Below are 10,197 nucleotides of genomic sequence, written 5' to 3'. Positions count from 1 at the left end.
CTACTGCATAACTCTAATTTTGCTACTGTTATGAACAGAAATGGAAATATCTACATTTTCCGATGGCCTCGGGCGACCCCTGTGAGAGGATCATTTGACACCCCACCCCCGAGGGTCTGCAGCCCTCAGGTTGCAATCCATGGGTTTTAGGACTCTCAAAAGGTGCCATGTCGAGTTTGCTCTCTCTAGTCCTGGCACCAACGTGGATGGCTGAAGGGACTCTGGCTAGCGTGAAATTGGTGTGCATGGCTCTGGCAGGCTTTGCCCTTCTCTCCCATTCCCTCTGCCTTGCTGAATACTGTTAGATGACATTCCTAAAGCTAGCCACCAAGGTCCATTCACTCATGTGGTCACTTCCTCTTCCTGAGGTTGACTACCAAAGTCCAGCAATCAGAAGCCCCCTTTGCTTCACCTAATGAACATGGCCAATTAAACTTAAACCCCTCATCCTAACACACGCATAAGAGAGAATCCGGTATAAGTCAGGGCTGTCTAGGTGAATAGAACCAATAGAGAAATGTACACACACACAGACACAGACATACACACAGACACACACACAGACACACACACACATTCACGGGGTGGCTGGAATTCTTTGAATGCCTTACCCAATTGGGTGCTGGATTGTCCACAAATGGCTTTCTGCATGCCAGACAGTGGGATAATTCAGTATCAGCTAAACTGACAAGCTGGAAGCCTCGGCTCAAGGAGAACAAATGATGTAGCTGCAATCCAGGCCTGGAAGCTCCCTGGACTGTAGCTGCTGTGCATCTCCATTAGATGGCTGGAGGCTCTGGAGTCTTGTGGCCATGAGTGATGGTGACGGTACTACATGCTCTTGCTCAGGAAGGATGGAGTTAGGCTGCCCTGGCAGGCTTTCTCTTCTTTAATTCTGCCTGGGCTCCCAGACTACTGCATGGAAAATCCACACCCAGGGAGAGACCTTCCCCTGTTACTCTCCTGGGAAATCCGTCCTCTCTGACAATGGTTCTAGAACAGACACACCAGAAGTGAGCTTCCCTAATTCTACTCTAGACGTCTGTCAGTCCAGCCACACTGACAACATAAACCAACAAAGACACGCTGCCTTGTAGTTAGAGGAGACATTGAAAAGCTCAAGGAAGTATCCTGGGTGGCCATCAACGAATACGGCATGAAGAAAATGCTGTGTTACATACAGAATACAGTATTTAACACATACATGACATGGCACATTCGCATGAGGGACAAGCAAAGGAAAGCCTGTCATCCACAGGCAAATGGATGCAACGGGACATCACAGAGCAGCAAGAGAGCCACGCCAAGTGTCACATGTTCCCTTTTATCTCATAATGAAAACCAACCAACCAAACAAACAAACACAATGAAACCCAGGGAGCAGAAAGTAGGATAGGCCAGGCTGTGAAGAGGTTTGTGAGTTGTAGCATCTGAGAGCAGGGAGAAGGTAGCAGTATGGCGAGGCTGCACACCATCCATGCACATGTGTACGTGGGATAAAATGGCACCACAGATGTCATTCATTTCTAACACTAATGTTACTGACCATAAAATTAAAGATGGGCAAGGATCATGGCTCAGTGGGTTAGGTTTTCCCATGCAAGCATGAGAACCTGAGTTCAGATCACCAGCGCCCACGGAAAATCCAGGCACAGCAATACTCCTAAACCCTAGAGCCAGCATGTCTGGCGTGGAGGACAGAGTGCTGGATCCATCCGCAAAGCTCTCTGGCCACTCCGCCTGACAAAATCAGTGAGTTTCATGTTCACTGAGAGACTGTGTCTTAAAAGATAAGGTAAATCTGCAGCCAACTAAGCTGCACGGGAGGTCCCCTTTCTCAGCGGGGCGCGCTGTGCAACGGTTGCCAGCAGCTTCTCACTGGGGCCTGGTGTGCAATGCTTGCCAACAGCACACTCGTTCGGATGACCTCACCCTGTTGCCTGTATGGGCTCCCCGAAGGGACCTTGGAGACAATCTTCTGAAGGCTCTTCGAGCTCTGACCTCAATGTCGCCTCCAATCTAGGCCCCAGACAGGTATTCGCTGTGCCCTAGGGAAGCCTCAGGTCACCACGGCCAGGGGTCTCACTGTCCAGGCCATCACGTCCACCTGAATCATGCCTCAGAATAAGGAACATCAGATGGAGGCCCTACGTAAAGCCAAGTTCAAGCTCTCCGTGCTGCCAGAGGCAAGTGGTGTTATTAAGCCCCTTCCTCCCACTTTCTTGCCCTGGTCCTCCTCACTGAGTTCTTCTTTGTCTGTCTCTCTCAAAGAGGTGAGGCTTCACTAAACTGAATGTAGATTGATCTGAGGGACACAGTCGCTGAGAAGTGACTCGTTCCTGATGGCCGAGGGGTCAGCTGCATCACCAATCCTGGTCCCACGGGCATTGGCGGGCCCCGCACTCCTCGGGGCTTCTACTGTGGTGCTACCCTCTACCCTACTAAATCATGTTCAGTAATAAATATCACATCCTGTCTGGGAAAAGAGGGGTTACAGATGATACGCAGTGTCAGCCTTTGCCCTACACAGTCACACACACGGCAGGGGTGAGGGTGAAACACAAGAGGAGGAAGGGAATACTAGGGAGGGAGAGGAGGGATGGAGGGAGGGAAGAGGGATGGAGGGATGGAGGGATGTATGTGGTAGTAAAGTCAATGGGCTAGTAAGATGGCTGAACAGGCACATTCCACCAGGCCTGATGAGTTGGTTCCAATCTCCAGGTCCGACAACTTCAGGACTCACTCCCAAGGTCTATCCTCTGTCCTATCTGTGTACGTGTGCGTGTGCGTGCACACACACACACGTAACATTTTTGTAAAAAAGAAAAAAATCCATCAGGTTGGCCTTCAAAGGAAGACTAGAATTCACCATGAAAATTTGGGACAAAGAGTGGTAGGCAGAGCCACAGGACGGGAAGGACAGGAGAATGTGATCCTCCTTCCTCTCTCCCCTCCCAGAAGGCTTTTGTTCTCCATCATAGATTCATTTCTGTAATCTACACAAAGAATAGGCTTAGCTCACAAACTCCGGGTAAAAGGTCAAGCAATTTCAAGTGTGCTGAACAGGGCTGGAGAGATGGCTCCATGGTTGAGAGCTCCAGCTGTGGTTCCAGAAGACTGGGATTCAGCTAGCCACCGCCGACTTTGGGTAGCTCACAACCCCCTGTAACTCAAGCCCTAGGGGAACTGAGCCTAAAGTCTGACCTTCCTGGTACCGACACACACTGGGAATATGCTCGCAAAGACTCAACAAGGAAGATAAATGTCAAATGTACTGAACACAGATTCTCGGGATTCCTTCAAAAGATACAGCACAGGACAAGAGTAAGAGAATGACACAAGAGTCAGACAAACACACACGCACGCACATGCAGAACTACGTGAGTAAAATTAAACTCTAAAGAGAACACTAGAAAATGCTCGTGGAAACACCCACCGAAAATACTGAAACTGTAAGTGCCTATGCACACACTCACAGATAAAATATTTTTGACCAAAGGGAAGGGCAGGGATCTTCCAGCCAGTGTTGAATAATGCCAGAAATGAGTCTGGATGCCTTTGGGAAAAGCCAGAGCCCCACTGCAAGCTCTAAGCCAACACATGAAGATCTGGCTCTGCCTCGGGAACCGTGTTAACAGTCTAGCGCATCTGAGCACAAAACTACAGAGTTGTGCTCTACTGAACGTCTGAGTGAGCAGGTGGGGCTGGTTTTCCATTTGCAATGCAGTTGGCTCTGTGACCTCATGAATGGATGAAAGCAAGCACGGAAAGGCGGATCCCACCGTTATTTATTTCTTCCTGAAATAAGCAAGGTAACATTCACTTTGGGCAGGTGACAGAGAACCAAAGCAGCCTGTCGTAGAATCAAATGACATTGGCTTCCTGAATGTAACTGGCCCTGCTGGGGAGAATGTCAGGGTCAGGAGGGTCCACACTTAAATGTTGCTACTCACAGAACTGTTGGGGTTCACTTCATGGTCAACAGAGTCTCAGTCTTATTTCTAACCGACAAAGTAAAGAGAAAGGAGCTGCACTGACTACTACTAACACCCTCTGGGCACGGCTATTGCTCCCTGTGCCTCCTCCAGGTGAGCTTCAGAAGGTTTCTTCACAGCTGTAAGGACCAGGGACTGAAGGTACGTTTCAACTACCGACACATCCTGCTCTTGCTGTGGGAAAACGGAGAGTTAGGGGATCATTGTTCCATCTCTGCCCTTAGGAAGCCATTCCGAGGCACACAGCATCACAGACCCACGACTTACACTTTCCATGATAACTCTGTCCTGCGCCTTGGAGATTTGTTTCTTCACTTCACTTTCTTCGCCACCAATGAGAGTTTTGCCATGTTCATGCAAGTCCTTGGCTTTCTGAAACAAACAAACGAACAAATCTCCACTCGAGTCTGGCTTGACACCTCACCTCATGTAATTTTAAAAGAACCGACTTTGCATAGCCAAAGGATGCTTGTTAGGAATTCAGAGTAAGAACAGTGGCTACTTCAGCACATCTAAAGAGTTACTCCACTTCAGGAAACCTTCCAGTCCCCCATTTTAAGGTGGTATCATTGTGGGACAAGAAGAGCAAAGGGACTTATCAGGAAAATGGGTGGAGATATGTTAAAGGCCTCACGTGGGGCAGACCTGGGAGGCCAGGCATGGGCCCACATTGGAGACTCCCCAAGGATTCCCACACTGGACACCCCCAAGGCTGCCCAGAGGAAGGAGCCATTTGCCATGCCCATAGAATGTGATTTTCACCGAAGAACACACAGTGTGCAACCCCACGACCCTTCAGTCTAAGGAAAGCTCAAGCCAGGACTCAAATCCCTCTGTTCTCTCAAAGGACACTGCAGGGGTGGACACAGAGGAGAAAGAAGTGTGTCGCCCTCTGTCCAGAAAAGGGCAAAACGCCGGTCCAGTCCCTGCCCTATTCCCAGGGTCCAGAGCAGCTTAGGAACAGATGACCTGCACACTAGCTGAACACAGGTATGGAAGGGGAGCTTGCTGGGCTGGCGGCTGAAGAGGACACAGATGGCGACTGCAAGCAGTAGAAACATTAGGGAAGACAGCGCACATGGTGCTTTCTGGGCACAAAACAGAAGCAAAGCATGGGTAGGGAATGGGAGTCACTTCAGGAGAAGCTGGTACTCTGGGAGGGAAGACGGGGAGACAGAAGCAAGCAGCCAGTGAAGCTTTCAAGAAGGTGTGGGTGGTGTGTGTGTGTGTGTGTGTGTGTGTGTGTGTGTGTGTGTGTATGTTAGAGGGTGTTGTGCGGAGGACACAGGAAACAGAGAGAACAAAGCAAGAAGGCCACCGGGAAATCTGGGAGAGGGAAAGGCCATGTTTCAGGACAACAGTCTCTCAGAGGCAGAACTGAGGACTAGGAAAGGAGGGAAGCCTGGGTGGAGAAGCAGAGGGAGAGCGAGAAGAGCGAGCACAGGGCAGAAGGGACCACCTGGGAAGCCAGAGAAACCCAGTCACAAGGCTCCCTCTGAGCTACTGCTGCTGCTCACACTGAGCACCCACAGTTAGAAGGGAGCCTTTCTGGGCGGCTCTTCCAACAGGCTCCCAGGCAGTACTCAGCTGCATTAGAGCTGCATGTTCCCTTTCTTAAGCTCTTCCTAAAGGCCTAGATGTATGTAGGTGGCTCTCAAGGTCTTGAATACTAACTTATATTTCTGCGTGCATGGGGGTGCAGGAGAGTGTGCATGCACATGTGTCTGAGTATGGCGACCAGAGGTCATAACAAATTCAAAGTGATTTCCTTCACGTGTACCTGTCTGCAAGCATACGTGTGCACTCGGGAACACCTGCGCCTTCCAGAACCCCTCACCACATCAAGTTTTGAGGCAGGGTCTCTCACGAAACACGAGGCTTTACAGTTTGACTGTTCTGGTGGTCCCACAAGCCCCAGGGATCCTTTTGTCTCTACCCTCTCCACTCTGGGCTTATAGGCACATTCCTGGAGTACACGGGGGTGCTAGGAATATTCACTAGGGTACCAACAGGGGTACTCACACTTGCTCAGAGAAGACAGACCTAGCTTCTCGCCAGCATCCTGAAAACATTCAATTTACTATGACACATGGAGCACTTTAGATAGGGCATCTGAGTCGGGTCTGAGGAGAGATCTTTCACAGAGCATTTTAATGAGAGCATCAAAAAGAATTCCCACTGAAGGGCTGCTTCAATCCCTGGATATACAGAGGTCACTTAGGACCTGGAGCTTCAGCAAGGGTAGAACTGCCAGCTCGCAGTTCAAAGAGGATTAACCCTCTACCAGTTTTTTTTATTTCCCACATCTCTTGGGGAGATGCTGAAACGCATGACCACCAACTCTGGAGAACAATGCTAATGTCGGAAGACTATAAATGTATGAAAGAAAATAAAAGCTACCCTTGCCCATTGTGTATTTCACTGATCTGTCCAATCCAAACAGTCAGAGAAAACCAGAAGGATCCCCAGACGTGCCAATCTCCATCGCAATGTCACCGGAGGTCCATAACTCATCACTGCGATGCACTGTGATCCTCTCTAAGCAGAGCTCTCGTCACCAGCTCCTGTGCTAGAAAGCTGCCCCCGACACTGTCATCGGCTTCCCAGGTCAAACAAACCTTAGCATCGCTCCTAGGTGTGGGGAAAATTTTCCCAAGAGAGTGTGATCATGCTCTGCAAAACTAATTACTTCTCCCACAAGCTGAGAAAGGGCCAATCTGTCTTCTCCTTTTATAGACACGTGGCATGGCATAGGGGTGTGTTCTGTTGACAAGTGCAATCTACCAGACCTTCAAAAATGTGTCACGTAAATCTTTAGCGTTTCCAATCGTAGTTTCGTGATCCCCTATAGCTTTCTGTAAAATCTTCATCTGCTTCCAAGTTATAAGCTGAAACGTAGGAGAATAATGACAAAATGTCAGTACAACTGAACATCCAACCCTGCTGCCAGTCACAGAAATCGCTTCCCGTGATGTTTTGTGTGCTGACATTTCAAGAACGCGTTTGAAGACATGCCCTTCAGTGCCAAAAGCAACATAACAAGACCTGACCTGTCACAGAGGGAGATAGTCCGTCTAGCTGGTGCAAAAATACTATAAAATCGTTATTCAGTTTGAAATTAACATAAGCCCCACCTCATCTGTGGATTCCCTCCTCACTCGCCAAAATTAAGCAAAAAACGTTCCTTTGTTTATTCACAAAGTATTTTGAAGACACCGAGGGCACGGACTAGCTTCCAAGGAATCCCTTCTCCCAACCCTCCCCCCCCCCCCAAAAGTTCTTCATCAATCAGTCATTCCCCGGAGTGTGACATCATCCCATCAACTGTATTATCGACCTAATAAGAAGGGCAGGGAAGACGAATAGCAAACATACTGCAGCTCCTGTGGTCAAACATTCCACAGCAACATGTCAAAAACTGCAAGCACTCGATACACAAAGTCTAGAAAGGCGGGGATTCTTCACGGCTCTGCTTTCACCCTCCTAGGAAACTGAGGCAGGGAGGTGACTCATTTTCTGAGTTTTCATGAGGAGCAAGCAGCAGGACTATGGCTGCATGGCAATCAGTGGGGTCCGGAGAACATGCTCCTCACCGCCAGACTGGAATCTGTCTCCATCTCCCTCAGATTCCAGGCTCTGCTTCCCTACTTTTGGAAGTCAGCATCTTTGGGAGTACCGCCCTGTCCTCCATCAGGATGAAAGACTCCTCAAAGACAGCACTAGTCTGTGTCCATGAACACTTAGCTACCTCTGAACGCTAAGCCTCCACCTGCTCTGCCACAGCCACAGGCACTGCTCTCACTCTGCCTCCCTCGTCACTGTGTCAGAAGTCTACCTGGGACCGCACCCTCACCCTGTCCTGCACCTTTGGCATCTGCACTGCACGGATGGTATAGCTTTCCCTCTGAGCACCCAAGCCCATACCTTCTCCTGCGCTCTCCAAGCAGTGCCTACTCCGCCTCCCTCCTATGCTGGCTCCTAAGCCATGACCACACCACCCCTCCACAGAAAAAGAAGCAAGCTGGAGAGGACAGCCAGTCTCTCGGGGACACAAGCACCACCCTCCCTGTCTCCCGATGCTCATGTCCCGTCCTGTCCTGTCGGGTCCCTTTCCGTGGCGATATGCAGCATCAAAGCATCAAAGCCCCGCCACTTCGGAAACAGACAAGGTGGCTCTATTCCAAGCTAAGAGCGACACTCACAGCGAGGTGATCTTCTTGCTTCCTTGAACTCTCCACATCGTCCAGCCACCCCTGATGCAGCGACTCAAACATCTGGGAGTGCATGGCGTGAAGCTCTTGCCTGTGAAACACAGTCACAATTACTGAGCACTGTCACGCTGTGTGAGGCTACGGCAAGGACGCATGCACACACTTCACATTTTGAGACAAGAGCCAGGCGCAAAAGAGAAAGGGGGCATGAATTAAATTGTCTCCTGAGAGGCGGAAATATCACTCTCGTCCCAGAAGAACTTGTCTTAATTTGCTACCGGTGTCATCACTTTGTGCGTCTTCCCTCTCGCACGCCGAGGATGCTCGGAGGCATACGTTTCCCAAGATTGCATTTCCGGCTTAAAATTAGATTCATCTTCCCTTCCCCTTATGGAGTAACCTAGATATCCTGAAAGCCCAAGTCCGTGTACTGAAGGCAACATACCCTTCAAAGAGTGCACAGAACCATTTCCCCACACGGGGACGACGATTTACCAAAGAGAGCGCCGATGGCACATCCTAAAAGGTACAGTTTTGAGGACCACAGAGGCCTGGCCTTCCTCACAGGACATTATCTGTATTGTCATCTGACCGGTGAGGAACTGTTCTCTTACCAGTCCTGCTGCAGCTAACACACCTGAGCGGCATAAACGAGGGGGGCGGTCCTCCAGCTATGGACAGGACTAGCTCACAGAGAAAATGCAGTGCTACCTAGGTCCCATTAGCGACTCCACTCAGCACAGTGTCACAATGGCAGGCGGGAGTGACTTTGGAAGGAAGAGCGAAAGCGGTACAGGTTTCCTTTACAGAGGGTCGGTCACAACTTTACCTTGACTTCTGCTGCGCTTTGAAAATACTGTGGAGGTTTGCATTCAGGATTCTGAAAGAGGCATGTATATCCTTTTCAAACTGCTTCCTCTTTGCCAGGAAGGACCGGGTAATGTCCCCTAGTCGACAAAGGAAATGGTATCACTTTAAATCAAGTATCCACAGGAAGAGGCGCTCTTTCATCCCTGACATACCACCTACACGGTAACAGGAAGGAGTATGTACAGATCTGGTGTTCATTTTGTTCTTTGTTCTATTTTTCTTTTCTTAAATTTTAGACCGCCTCTTGCGCAGCCCAGGCCGGTCTCAAACCTGAGAGGTAAGCGAGCACGACCTCCAGTTCTGGTTTCTCCCGCCTCTACCTCCTCTGTGCTAGCAATACAGAAACGGGGGCATCGTGCTTTGACGAGTGACCACCACTGAACTGACAAACCGTTTTCTGGAAACCTCAAAAACCAAGCAGTTCATTTGTACCACAAAGAAGGAATGCTGTCGGACATCCTTGCTTGCATGAACTGACTCTATACACCGGCAAAGAATTGACGATGTCTCTCTTGTAATGCTGTTTTAGGGTCACCTACACAAGTAATAAAAAAAAGCTGTCTCAGCTTGAGGGGCGTGTGGTACTCTGACTTGGTTACCGTGGACGACAGACCACAAGCTAGTGTGGCATGCGTGATGCTGATGTTCGTTCGCACGCCATGACACTCTTCTTGCCGGGCCACGGCCTGGCTGCCTTCACCCTTCCCTGACAGGCTCACGGGTGTGTACGGCCTAAATGCTGCTCTCCAAGCCCTTCTTGGGCACGGGTTCCTGGAGGAGGGCAACTTTGGAAAGCCAGAAAAGTGACTTAATTCAGAAGGTGAAAAACAGCTGCCGAAATGCCACATACCATTCGTGCAGTAAGATAAAAAGCAGAGATCAACCTGCTTGCCCATCATCTCCAGTGCAATGCAGGAAGCAGGACACTCTCCCCCCCCCCCCCGCCTCAGTGACAGCTGCAACATCCCCCTGTTCAGAGCAGCTAGTGAAAAGTTAAGCTAAAGGTAGCCCCTAGACGACAATGGCAATTTACTCTTCCAAAAATTAATAATAATGATGATAAAAATCCATCCCCTGAGCGACAGAACTGTTAACAGACTCCTGTTGTCCTGTTGACAGGC

At 49.7% G+C, this 10,197-nt stretch overlaps 1 pseudogene; it reads left to right on the top strand.

Annotated features, from left to right (window-relative positions):
- Positions 1-1,801: 1,801 nt before the first annotated feature.
- Positions 1,802-1,976, top strand: LOC121440505 (annotated as a pseudogene).
- Positions 1,977-10,197: the final 8,221 nt, after the last annotated feature.

Source organism: Microtus oregoni, unplaced genomic scaffold, assembly GCF_018167655.1.
Source record: "Microtus oregoni isolate MIOR12 unplaced genomic scaffold, Mior012 000067F_ref0000223, whole genome shotgun sequence".
Lineage (NCBI taxonomy): Eukaryota > Metazoa > Chordata > Mammalia > Rodentia > Cricetidae > Microtus > Microtus oregoni.
This window is presented reverse-complemented; position numbering and strand designations above follow the sequence as displayed.